The sequence below is a fragment of the Eumetopias jubatus genome, unplaced genomic scaffold, assembly GCF_037043125.1.
Source record: "Eumetopias jubatus isolate StellerSeaLion01/CBP00866 unplaced genomic scaffold, mEumJub1_p1.0 scaffold_16, whole genome shotgun sequence".
In the NCBI taxonomy this organism is placed as follows: Eukaryota; Metazoa; Chordata; class Mammalia; order Carnivora; family Otariidae; genus Eumetopias; species Eumetopias jubatus.
In genome coordinates, this window is record NW_028274822.1 from 29,646,475 (window position 1) to 29,658,463 (window position 11,989).

An 11,989-nucleotide genomic window follows, 5' to 3' on the forward strand; every position below is an offset into this window, starting at 1 on the left:
TCTAAGAGTTAGAGAGCAAATAAGGATTATAATAATAATAATACTTTATGCTTTCACAGAAAAGGCCCATCCAATTAAAAAAAAATTCCTCTGTCTGTTTTCTAGATAGGGAGAAATAGGCTCTTATGGGAAAAATAATATTGCCTTAAATTTGCTTTTATTTTCCTGTACAGTTTTCAAGTCCTGTTTCTACCTTATTACCTCTGATTTAATCCTCTCAGGAATCTAGCCGGTCTGATCTCTGATTCAAAGAATTAACATGACTTGCTCAAGACCACTTGGCTAATGCCTCGCGTCATTTCAGACTGGAACCTGAGCCTCCTAGTTCACAGTCCTGGCTCTTTATGCTAAGTCCTGTTTTTAGAGTCCTCTTTCTCCCGACCATGTCTGACCATAGCCACCTGACATCTGAATTACTGCCCTGGGGTTTGAACACAGCCGGCACGTGATCTTTTATAAAAGGACTCCGTTTGTCTATGACTTCACAGACTCCTCTCTTTACCTCCTATTTTTTTGCTTCTATGTCACAGCTGGGAGCAACCACATCTATCCACTTGATGAAATCTGAACGTATAAAGTGATTTCTTTTCTGTAGGAGGAGACCATTATGAACAATTTCGACTTTGGGTTGGGCAAAAGAGAATGCTGGGCTGTGAGGAATTGAATCTCTTTTCAAATCTTCAGGTGAGGGCAGAGTCTCAGAGTTAGAACAGAAGACAGAAAAATTTTTCCCTGTAATATGATTTCAAGGCTGCAGAGAAAGCCCTTCACCCCACAAATGCTCCTCATCACATGCATATAATTTTTTTTTTAAATGCAACATACAAACTTTATTTAACAAAAGCAACAGGTAAAGTCAAACAGGCACTTATATTAAGAGAAAAACCAACTAGAAGAAATTTTATCTTAAACACCTTACAGTAACCTATTTGCAGTTGCATTTACTGAGCTCTGTTGCTGTGAAGAATACAGCTCATGCACAGGTATGGATCAACAATTTGTACATTTTTTCAAGTATTCACTGAATACTACCTTATATACACATATACATTAAATTTGAAAAAGATTTAATTGACGATCCCCAGATAGACTTCATTTTGTTGCTCTTTTGGAAGAGGTCGTCTAAAGAGAAGAATATGTGGTTCTGGCTCATGAATCATGTAATGAACCCAGCCTAGACTCTGTTGGACACCAAGTCTCCTCCCCTCCTCTTCAGACATCAGATGGGTTTTCGGGACTTGTTTGGAAAGTTCTCTGGGTAACATGACATGCCGGTACTCGTAGTGCTCGTCGAAGTACTTGTCCGAGTAGTAGATCTGCTTGTGGGCCATCCTGCGGGCGGGCGGGAGCGACGGGGCGCAAAGAGCGGGTGCGGCGGGCCACACGTCCGGGTCTGGCCAGAGCAACGACTCCGCATATAATTTTTTTTATCAGGGGACAAGACCCTTCCTTTTTCAAGAGAGGAAAGTGACATTCTGAGTGTTCCCAGTGAGGGTAACATTGTGGCCAAGAGCAGTGTTGGAGTAATGGAAGCTAAGACCTCCATACAGCTTGTTATGTGCCATTCACTCCTTAGTCCCTTTACATTTATTATTACTCCTACTTTTCTCAACAACTCTCTGCAGTAGATTTTATTATTATCTCCATCTTATAGATGAGGAGACAAGCAGAGAGAAGTGAAATGACTTGGCAAGCACCATGCAGTTAACGAGTGCTCAAACTGGGATTCAGATCTAAGCAGTTTGGTTCCCAAATCCTCTTGCTTAAACACTGCCCCACACTGTGTCTCTACAACAGGATGAAAGAAAGAGAAGCATGGTTCTTGTTCTGAGGGAAATGGGCCCTAGAAAAAGAAAACAGGCTTTCATAACAGCATGTAATAATTATAGAGGGGTGAATCACAGGCTTTCTGGCAAGAAAGCTTAGAAAGATCAGGAGGCCCAGCTCGGGGTTAGATACCTCAAGAAAAGATGGTAGATTACATGAGAAGGGTTAGTAGCCTAGGTGGAAGGAGTGCTTATGGTGATCAGGCAAGGCTAGAATAATGGTTGTCTCCAAAATTGGCCAAATGCCTGTTCCTCCTTTCTAAATTCATTTTTTAAATAGGCTTTATTTTTTTTCTAGAGCAGTTTTACATTCACAGAAAAATAGAGCAGAAAATACATGGAGATTCCATTTGCCCCTGGTCCCCACACACTCACAACCATCTCCACTATCAACATCCCACACGAGTGGTTTATTTGTTACAACTGATGAACCTACGCTGACACATAATTATCACCCAAAGTCCACAATTTACATTAGGGTTCACTCCATGTTGTACAATCTGTGGTTTGGACAAATGACATGCATCCAACATTACTGTACCAGACAGGAGTTTCACTGCTGTAAAAAAATCTTCTGTTCTCTGCCTATTCATCTTTCTCTATCCTGTGGCAACCATGGATCTTTTCACTGTCTTCATTGTTTTTGACTCTTCTGGAATATCACATAGGTGGGACAATATTTAGGCTTTTCAAATTGTTTTTTTTTTTCACTTAGTAATGTGCATCTAAGTTTCTTCCATGTTTCTTTGTGTGTTGATAGCTCATTTCTTTGTAGCACTCTGTTGTCTGGATGAACAACAGTTTATTCATCCATTCACCTACCGAGGGACTTCTTGGTTGCTTCCAACTTTTGGGAATTATGAATAAAGCTGCTATAAACATTTACATGAAGGTTTTTTTTTTTTTTTGCATGTGAAAATAAATTTTTACCCTGGCTTTTAATACCAAGGGGCATAATTGCGGGATTGTATGGTAAGACTATGTTTAGTTTTGTAAGAAACTGCCACACTATCTTCCAAAGTGACTACCATTTTGCATTCCCACCAGCAATGAATGAGAATCGTGTTGCTCCACATCTTTGCCAATATTTGGTGCTGTCAGTACTTTGGATTTTGGCCATTCTAATAGGTGTGTAGTGCTATCTCATTGTCTGAATTGGTAACTTTCTAATGTTGTATGACATTGAGTTTCGCTATTCCCAATCTGTATGTCATATTTGATGAGGTGTCTGTTCAGGTATTTTACCCATTTTTTCCATTGGCTTGTTTGTTTCTTTATTTTTGGGGGGTTCTAAGAGTTCTATGTAGGATAGAGTCTTTTGTCAGATATGTCTTTTGTAAGTATCTTCTCCCAGTCTGTGGCTTCTCATGTCATTCTCTTGATAGTGTCTTTTGCAGAACAGAAGGTTTTAATTTTAATGAAGTCCAGTCTATCAATTATTTATTTCACAGATTCTGCTTTTGGTATTGTGTGTAGAGTCATTGCCAAACCCAAGGTCTTCTAAATTTTCTCCAGTGTTCTCCTCTAGGAATTTTATAGTTTTGCATTTTACATTTAGGCGTTTGGCCCAAAATAAGTTAATTTTTATGAAAAGTGTTAAGTTTGGGTCTAAATTTAATAATTTTGCATGTGTATATCCAATTGTTTCATCACCATTTGTTGAAGAGATTGTGTTTTCTTCAGTGTATTGCCTTTGCTCCTTTGTCAAAGATCAACTAACTAACTATATTTGTGTGGATCTGTATCTCAGTTCTCTACTCTCTTCTCTTGGTCTATTTGTCCTTTATTTCACCAATATGACATTGCTTTGATTATTGCAGTTTTATAGTAAATCTTGACTGCATAGCATCAGTCCTCTGACTTTGTTCTTCTCCCTAAATATCATGTTGACTATTCTGAGTATTTTATTTCTTAGCCTCAAAGAATGAGTTGGGAGGTATTTCCTCTGATTCTATTTTCTGGAAGAGATTGTAGAGAATTGGTGTAATTTCTTCCCCGAAAGTTTGGTAGAATTCACCAGCGAACCGATCTGAGTCTGGTGTTTTGTGCTTTTTAAGATTAGTAATTATTCAATTTCTTTAATAGAAACAGGCCGATTCATATTGTCTTTTTCTCCTCATCAGCTTGGCAGGTTGTATCATTCAAGGAATTGGTCTATTTCATCCAGGTTATCACATTTGTGGGTACAGAGTTGTTCATAGTCTTCCTTTATTATTCCTTTTATGTCTATAGAATCTGCAGTGGTGTCCCCTCTTTCACTTCTAATATTAGTAATTTATATCTTCTTTCACTTTTCTTTGTTAGTTTGGCTAGAACTTTGTTAATTTCATTGATATTTTCAAAGATCCAGCTTTTGGTTTTATTGCTTTTCTCTATTGATTTTGTTTTCAGCTTCATTGATTTATGCTCTGCTTTTTATTATTTTATTTTCTTCTGCTTATCTTGGATTTAATTTGCTTTTCTTTTTCCAGTTCCCTAAAGTGGAAGCTTGGATTATTGATTTTAGTATTTCTTCACTTGTAATGTATGTCTTCAGTGCTTTAAATTTCCCACTATACTGATTGTGCTATCTCCCACAAGTTTTGGTGTTGCATTTTCATCTTCATTTATTTCAAATTATTTTAAATTTCTCTTGAGATTTCTTTTTCTAAAACATGAGCTACTTAGAAGTGTGTTGTTGAGGGCGCCTCGGTGGCTCAGTCGTTAAGCAACTGCCTTCGGCTCAGGTCATGGTCCCAGGGTCCTGGGTCCCATGGACCCATCGAGTCCCACATCAGGCCCTCTGCTCTGCGGGAAGTCTGCTTCTCCCTCTCCCACCCCCCCTTGCTTGTGTTCCCTCTCTCACTGTGTCTCTCTCTGTCAAATAAATAAATAAAATCTTAAAAAAAAAAGAAGTGTGTTGTTTAATCTCTCAGTATTTTAGGGATTTTTCCAGGCACTTTGCTGTTGTTGAGTTCTAGTTTGATTCTATTGTGGTCTGAGAGCATATAGTGTATAGTTATCTATTCTTCAAAAAATTTTTAAGGTGTTTTATGGCCCAGAATGTAATATATTTTGGTAAATGTTTCATGTGAGCTTGAGAAGAATGTATATCTGCTGTTGTTGCATGAAGTAATCTAAGGATATAAAATATATACCTTTGATTGATGGTGATACTGATTTCTATATCCTTACCAATTTTCTTCCTGTTTGATCTGTCAATTATGATAGAGGGGTCTGTAGTCCCCACTACAATATGGATTCATCTATTTTCCCTGTGTATCTATCAGTTTTTGCCTCATGTATTTTGATGTTCTGTTGTTAGAATTGTTATGTTGTTTTTTTTAAATTGGCCCTTCTATTATTATGTAATGCCCCTCTGTATTCATGATGACTTTTCCTCTTCTGAAGTCTTCTTTTTGTCTGAGAAATTCCTGTTACTTTTTCACTTTTAAAGAACAAACTCATAGGATACAAAATTCTAGGTTGGTGTTTTTTTTCTCTCAGCACTTTGAATATTTCACTCCAATATGTTGCTTGCATGATTTCTCAGAACTTTGATGTAATCCTTATAGTAACTCTTCTATAGGACAGCTGTTCCCCACCCCCCAGTTGCCCCACTTTGGTTTCTTTCAAGACTTTTTCTTCGTCTTTGATGTTCTGCAATTTAAATATGATATGACTAGCTATAGTTTTTTGTTTGTTTGTTTTGTTTTGTTTCTTGACACTTATCTTGTTCAGTGTTCTCATTCTGTATTTGTGGTTTAATACTTAACATTAATTTGGAGAGATTCATAGTCATTATTGTTTCAAATATTTCTTCTGTTCATTTCTCTCTTTCTTCTACCTCTGATATTCCCATTATGCATGTGTTACACCTTTTATAGCTGTCTTACATTTCTTAGATATTCTTGGCCTATTTTTCTCAGGCATTTTTGTTTGCTTTTCAACTTAGGAAATTTCTGTTGACATATCCTCAAACTCAGAGAATCTTTGCTCAGCCATGTTCAGTCTACTGAAAAACCCTCAAAGGCAGTCTTCATTTTTGTTACAGTGTTTTTTGTCTCTAGCATTTCTTTTTGATTCTTTCTTAGAAATTTCCTCTCTCTGCTTACAATATCCGTCTGTTCTTGTGCAGTGTCTGTTTTTTTGGTGGGGGTTGTTGGTGTTGTTAGAGCCCTTCATTTATTAATTACACTTATTTTAAAATCCTCATCTGATAAAACAACAGCCCTGCCATGTCTCAGTCTGGTTCTGTTTTCTCTGTCCCTTCAGTCCGTGGTGTTGTTATTTTACATTTAGCATGCCTTGTGATTTGTTGTCAGAAGCCAGACATGATTATTGTGTGCAAGGAACTGTAGTAAATAGGTCACTAGTAATATAGTGGTAAGGTGTGAGGGGAGAAGACGTTCCTATGATTAGGTCTCAGTCTTTTAGTGAGCTTATGCCCTGGATGGCTAATCTCAGATGGACAGGATGGCTAGAGTTGGGTATCATTCTTCTCCAGCATGGAATGCTAGAGGAGGCCTAGTTATTTCCCTTTCCTGTGTGGAAGGCTAGGGCAGGCTGGAGTTAGGTAACTCTTCCCAAGGTCAGTTAGGATCTTACAAACCCCCAGTAGGTTAGGCTCTGATAAGAGTTTCTCCTAAGGACAGGTCTTATTAAGAACAGAATTATATGGCAGATTTCAAAATGGTTACATTTCTCTCCTCCTGCTGGAAGCACAGGTGGATTTTTCTCTAATAGGCACTGCAAGAATCTGGTAGAACTGAAAGTAAAACTCATGCAAGTGTGTCTGTGGTCCCCTTAGACTGGGTCCCGGTGGAGGTCATAATGCTCAGATTCACCCATACTGAGCCCCTAGAAATTTGCCAGTTATAATTCAAGTTTTCTTACTCAAGTACTGGTGTCTGTGGAGGGTTCTGCTTATGAGTCTCCACTCTGGCAAGTTGTGAATTTCTTTATCTGCCTATCTCTCCAATTTTGGGTTTAGCAGTTTTCCCAGTGACCTAAGTTCTCTTGACATATTTAAGAGGAGTTTTTTTTCTTTTTTTCAGTTTGTTCAGCGATTTACTTATTGTTTTCAGTTTGTTCAGCTATTTACTTGTTAGCTCTTTACATGCTGGACCTTCTAAATTAATTTCTAATATAAATGTGCTAACTGTAGATCAGACATCTCTCTACTGGTTCTTTTCTGTCCCCTTGGAAAGGCTACAGGGTTTCACTAATTTGTATTAAAGTATCTGGAAATATCTTGGCCCCCCAATTATGTCCACTAAATATAGCTCAATGAAAACAGTAGGACATTGTTGGCACTGGGGGCAGTCTTATTCTGAAACTTGAAGGGAAATGAATGGGTTTCTTCCCTGATGGATCACTAAGTCTCTCCACATGGAATCATATAAATCATGATGAAAAATGGACTCTGAAGTCCACTTCATAAATCCTCGCCCAGTTTCCAAAGGTAGCATCTTGCAATCTCAAAGTCAGTGCTCAGCATTTCAGATGCAAACCTGCAGCCTGACTCCTGCAGGAGTTAATGTGTTAGCATTTTAACAAACTGAGCCACTTCAGTGGCCTACTTATCAGTTCAAGCTATTTGGAAATGTTGCGACCATATGTCGTCCATTGAAATGAACACTAAACACTGCATTTATAAATGGTAATTTATGACTCATAAATGTCTTTGCTATTAGAGCCATTCTGCCACTGTGAATGGAATTGATAGCAGGTTCTAAGCTCTGTGGTATGTGTATGTTTTTTTCCCTTTTTAGGAATGTTGTAGATATTAAAGCTTTAGTGCCTCATGGAAATGTTATTTTTAAAAAGCTGTGCATATCAAAAAGATTGTGTTTTATGCTAGATTTTCATATTCATAAATTTGACAGGCAGGTTAAATATATGTGTGCATGTGCATATGGTGAGGATTTTTTACATGCTTGTATAGACAAAGATTATAGAATTATAACTCTAAGATGTGGAAGTTACACCTCACTGTCTGCCCAGGCCTGGGATTTAACTCATGTAGTTGCAACTGCTCATCATACACTAATATGTCCTCTCCCTTTCTTCCTTAGAAAATAGAATGCCTGACTTTGAGTTGGACATGTGACCTCCTAATACTGTATTGCTCACTTCTCTTACAAAGAGCATGGCAACACAAGCAGAATGATTATGCAGAAGCTTCTGAGAAACCACATTAAGAGATAGCTGGATTACTCTGCACATTTTGTTGTTCCTTTCTTTGCTCTGCTACCTGGAATGCAGATGTCAAGGCTGGAACTTAATCAATGACACTGAGAACTATGGACTGACCATATTAGACCCAGAAGAAGCCTAGGTCCCTGAAAAATACATAAAGCCATATGTTGGCCCTGGAGAGCCTATCTCCAGACTTAATTTATGTAAAAAGAGAGAGATAGCAGGAAAAAAAAAACAACCCTGCCTTCTTTATACAGTCATACTTATTTTTTAAAGCATGCATCCAATACTGAATTGATATAGTGAGGTAATGTACATTATCCTGATTTAAGGATTGAATCATATGAGGTCTAGATAACTTATTTCATATGTTGAAGGTCACAGTTTGTTGTACCTGAGGAAATTCCTAGAATACACATTTTTGAGCTTTGTTCATTATTCTTGCTATTTATATCATACCTGTAGCATTTAATTAGGTCTGTATGAGAGATACCATACTTCAGTTATAGTTTGTAGTATTTGCAGTTGGCAAATCCAGGCACCTGGCAAGTCAGAATACCTTCTAGGAGTATCTCTTGGGGAATTTGCTGGTACCTAGGAGAGAAATTTATATTTGAGAGTAGGAGTTCCAACAGCTCATCACATGTTATAATTTACCCTACATACATGGAAGCCCAGTTCTATCTTTAACTATTACATGACTATGTCTGGATCATCAAAAATGAACATGATTAAATATCTATAGATATAAATATATACTCAGTACAGTTTCCACAGCGAGAGTTTTGGTGTGCTGTTTTTAAGTTCTAATTAATTGTGAAATTTGTAAGCGTTGTTATTAATATGCATGGTTAATACCATGACATTTATTTCTAAGGAGAATTGAGTATTTGAGATTCCAGCAAAATGATGAGATGTGAGAACCAAAAGGTTACAGCTAATGAACCTCTAGAACAGGGCAGAGAAAAGAAGTTCTCATTGTTAAAAGGTAATGGTATGTTCCAATCTTTGGGAGGGGGGATGATACCAAGCATCAGAATTAGAATAGAATTTTATTATCAACTCTCAGTGTCAAAATGTGATCCTCTATCAAACCCCTGCCCAATTCTACATCCCCCATACAGACACACACACCCATCCCCCCCCACACACATATACACACACTTGTCCCATTTATAAAAGAATATTAGTCTTCTACTACATTCTCTCCCTTGATGCTGGGAACCCTCCTACAACATGTAATCAGGAGGGGGGCAGGGGGATGGGTTAGCCTGGTGATGGGTATTAAAGAGGGCACGTTCTGCATGGAGCACTGGGTGTTATGAACAAACAATGAATCATGGAACACTGCATCAAAAACTAATGATGTAATATATGGTGATTAACATAACAATAAAAAAATAAAAATAAATAAAAGAGTACCTATTATATGAGCATTACTGTTTCAAGAGCTATGAGTTATGGAAAATAAATAAAGCAAGGCACTTTGCTTTCAAGAATTTAGAGTTTAGTACCAAGGAAGACATGGGCACTGATTATTAATAACAAAGTTAGATGAAGTGAAAAATACAAAGTGTTTCAATGCAACCAAACTTCTCCACTTGTGAGAATATCAGAAACTCAACTAGTGGGTCACATTTTGTTTTTCAACTTTGGCCTATAGATATTTACACCTTTCTTACAGGTTTCATATATTGATTAGTGGCAATATATGTATGTGGCACAAAATTGTTCATGACATGCATCTGATGTTCAGAAATGATTGTGTTAACTCTGATGATAAGAGAGTTATAAAAATGTTAAGGGGCTGTGGTTAAATAAGAATGAAAAAGAGGTTGAAAATGCTCAGCTGAGAGGAGGGATTTGAAATGAAACTTGAAGACAAATTTATGTTTATCTAATTTGGAAAATTCAAATATACAGAAGATGAAGAATACTATAATGCTCATCTATGTGTTAAATATGTAACACAATTTCATTTTAATAACTTGCCATATTTGTTTTACAGTTATTTGAGGAAAGAAATATTACAAAGGTATATTTCAAGACATCTGAGTACCTCTTAGAATAAATATGTCTGTATTTAACCATTCCTGGAGTAAATAATATTATTAAATGGTTTTTATCATTCTACTGCATTGTGTGGGCAGAATTTTAAGATGGTTCCCAAGGTCCCCAGCATCTGGTATACATTACCCTTCTCCTATTATTCAAACACTATGCTGTTGTGATTGGATTTTGCAGATGAAATAAAGGTCTCAAGTTAGCTGACCTTAACAAAATAAGTTTATTCTCAAATAGCCTGAGCTAATCAGGGGGCTCTTAAAAGAATTGTTCCTAGTGAAAGACATTCAAAATGTAAAGAGGATTCAGTGTGGTGATGGTGGCAGGGGATTCTCCATTGTTGGCTGTAAAAATAGGAGGAGCCAAGTGGCAAGGAATGCAGGCAGTAAGAAGCACTCCAGCTAATAGAGCAAAAAAACAGGAGCCTCTTTATATACTCTAAGGAGCTAAAATCTTCCAATAATCTGAATGAGCTTGTAAAAGAACCTCCAGCCTCAGATAAGACCCCAGCCCCACTTTGATATCAAACTTGTGAGACCCTGAACAAAGAATTCAGTCACTCACTGCTCATATTTCTGACATACAGAACTGTGAGCTAATAAGTGGATTTTATTTTATTTTTTTTAAGATTTTACTTATTTATTAGAGAGAGCAAGCACAAGTTGCGGGAAGGACAGAGGGAGAAGGAGAAGCAGATTCCCTGATGAGCAGGGAGTCCGATGAGGGATTTGATCCCAGGACCCTGGGATCATGACCTGAGCCAAAGGCAGACACTTAACCGACTGAGCCACCCAGGTGCCCTATAGATTTTGTTTTAAGCCACTATGTTTGTGGTCATTTGTTATGCAGAAAAATTAAACCGTGCATGTTTTTCATAAAAACCGTGTGTGTATATGTGTGTGTATATATATATATATATAATTAAAATAATATATTTAATGCCTTTTATTGTACAAATAATAAATGTTTATTATGTATTATAAATTATTATATTTACATTACAAACATATTTGTTATATAAATATAATAAAACTCTATATAAATATCAAATATTTTAAAAGTCCTAAAAATGGCATAGTATTTTGCAACTATTTTCCATGTGGCATTTTATTTTTTTCAATTTAACCATGTGGATATATGTAGCTCCATTTTCACATTCTTTTTAATATATCAGGGGTCAGCAAACTTTTCCTGTAAAGGGCAAGATAGTAACTATTTTAGTCTACATCACACGGTTGGTGCTGCAGCTACGTGATTGTGCTTTTATGGGTAAAAGCAGTTACAGACAATACATAAATAAATTGGGGGCCATGTTACATAATACTTAATTTACAAAAGCAGACAATGGGACAGATTTGTCAATTCCCGGAATATAATATTCCACTGTATACATACATAGCACAGTTTGATCGTTTTTCTTTAGCTCCGCATTTGTTTCCAATTTTTCACTCTGGCAAACAAACCTTCAAATTATTCTAACCTATTTTCTTAAAAGTGCTAGAACTTCTCTAGACAAATGGTGTTGACACCCATCCTCAATAAGAAATATATTTGAAAACAGAATCCGGTACGTACACCAGTGTGCTGTACAGGCATGCTCGGTTTTTCACTGCTCAGATACAGAGATATGACTCACGTCAAAGTCTAGGGTGCCTCCCGCCTCCTCTAAGTGTGCCCAGTTGTACCTACTGGCACAATACACACACACATAAATTGTATATTCACAAAACAATCCTGTTACTGTAATACGCTTTGACATTCTCTTTGCTCTTCTATTCTCTCCTATTTCTCTGTTCTGAATTCTCAAAGATTCTAATGTAACCACTAAATCGATTTAACTACCCATTAATGGATTACAACTCAAAATTTGAAAATAACTCCCTAAAGTATAAGTCTAGAAGAGATTGTGTTGGGTTAAA

General features: G+C 36.9%; 1 pseudogene; it reads right to left on the minus strand.

The window, feature by feature from the left end:
- Window positions 1-1,067: 1,067 nt before the first annotated feature.
- LOC114204981 (cyclin-dependent kinases regulatory subunit 2 pseudogene) lies at window positions 1,068-1,384 on the minus strand (annotated as a pseudogene).
- Window positions 1,385-11,989: the final 10,605 nt, after the last annotated feature.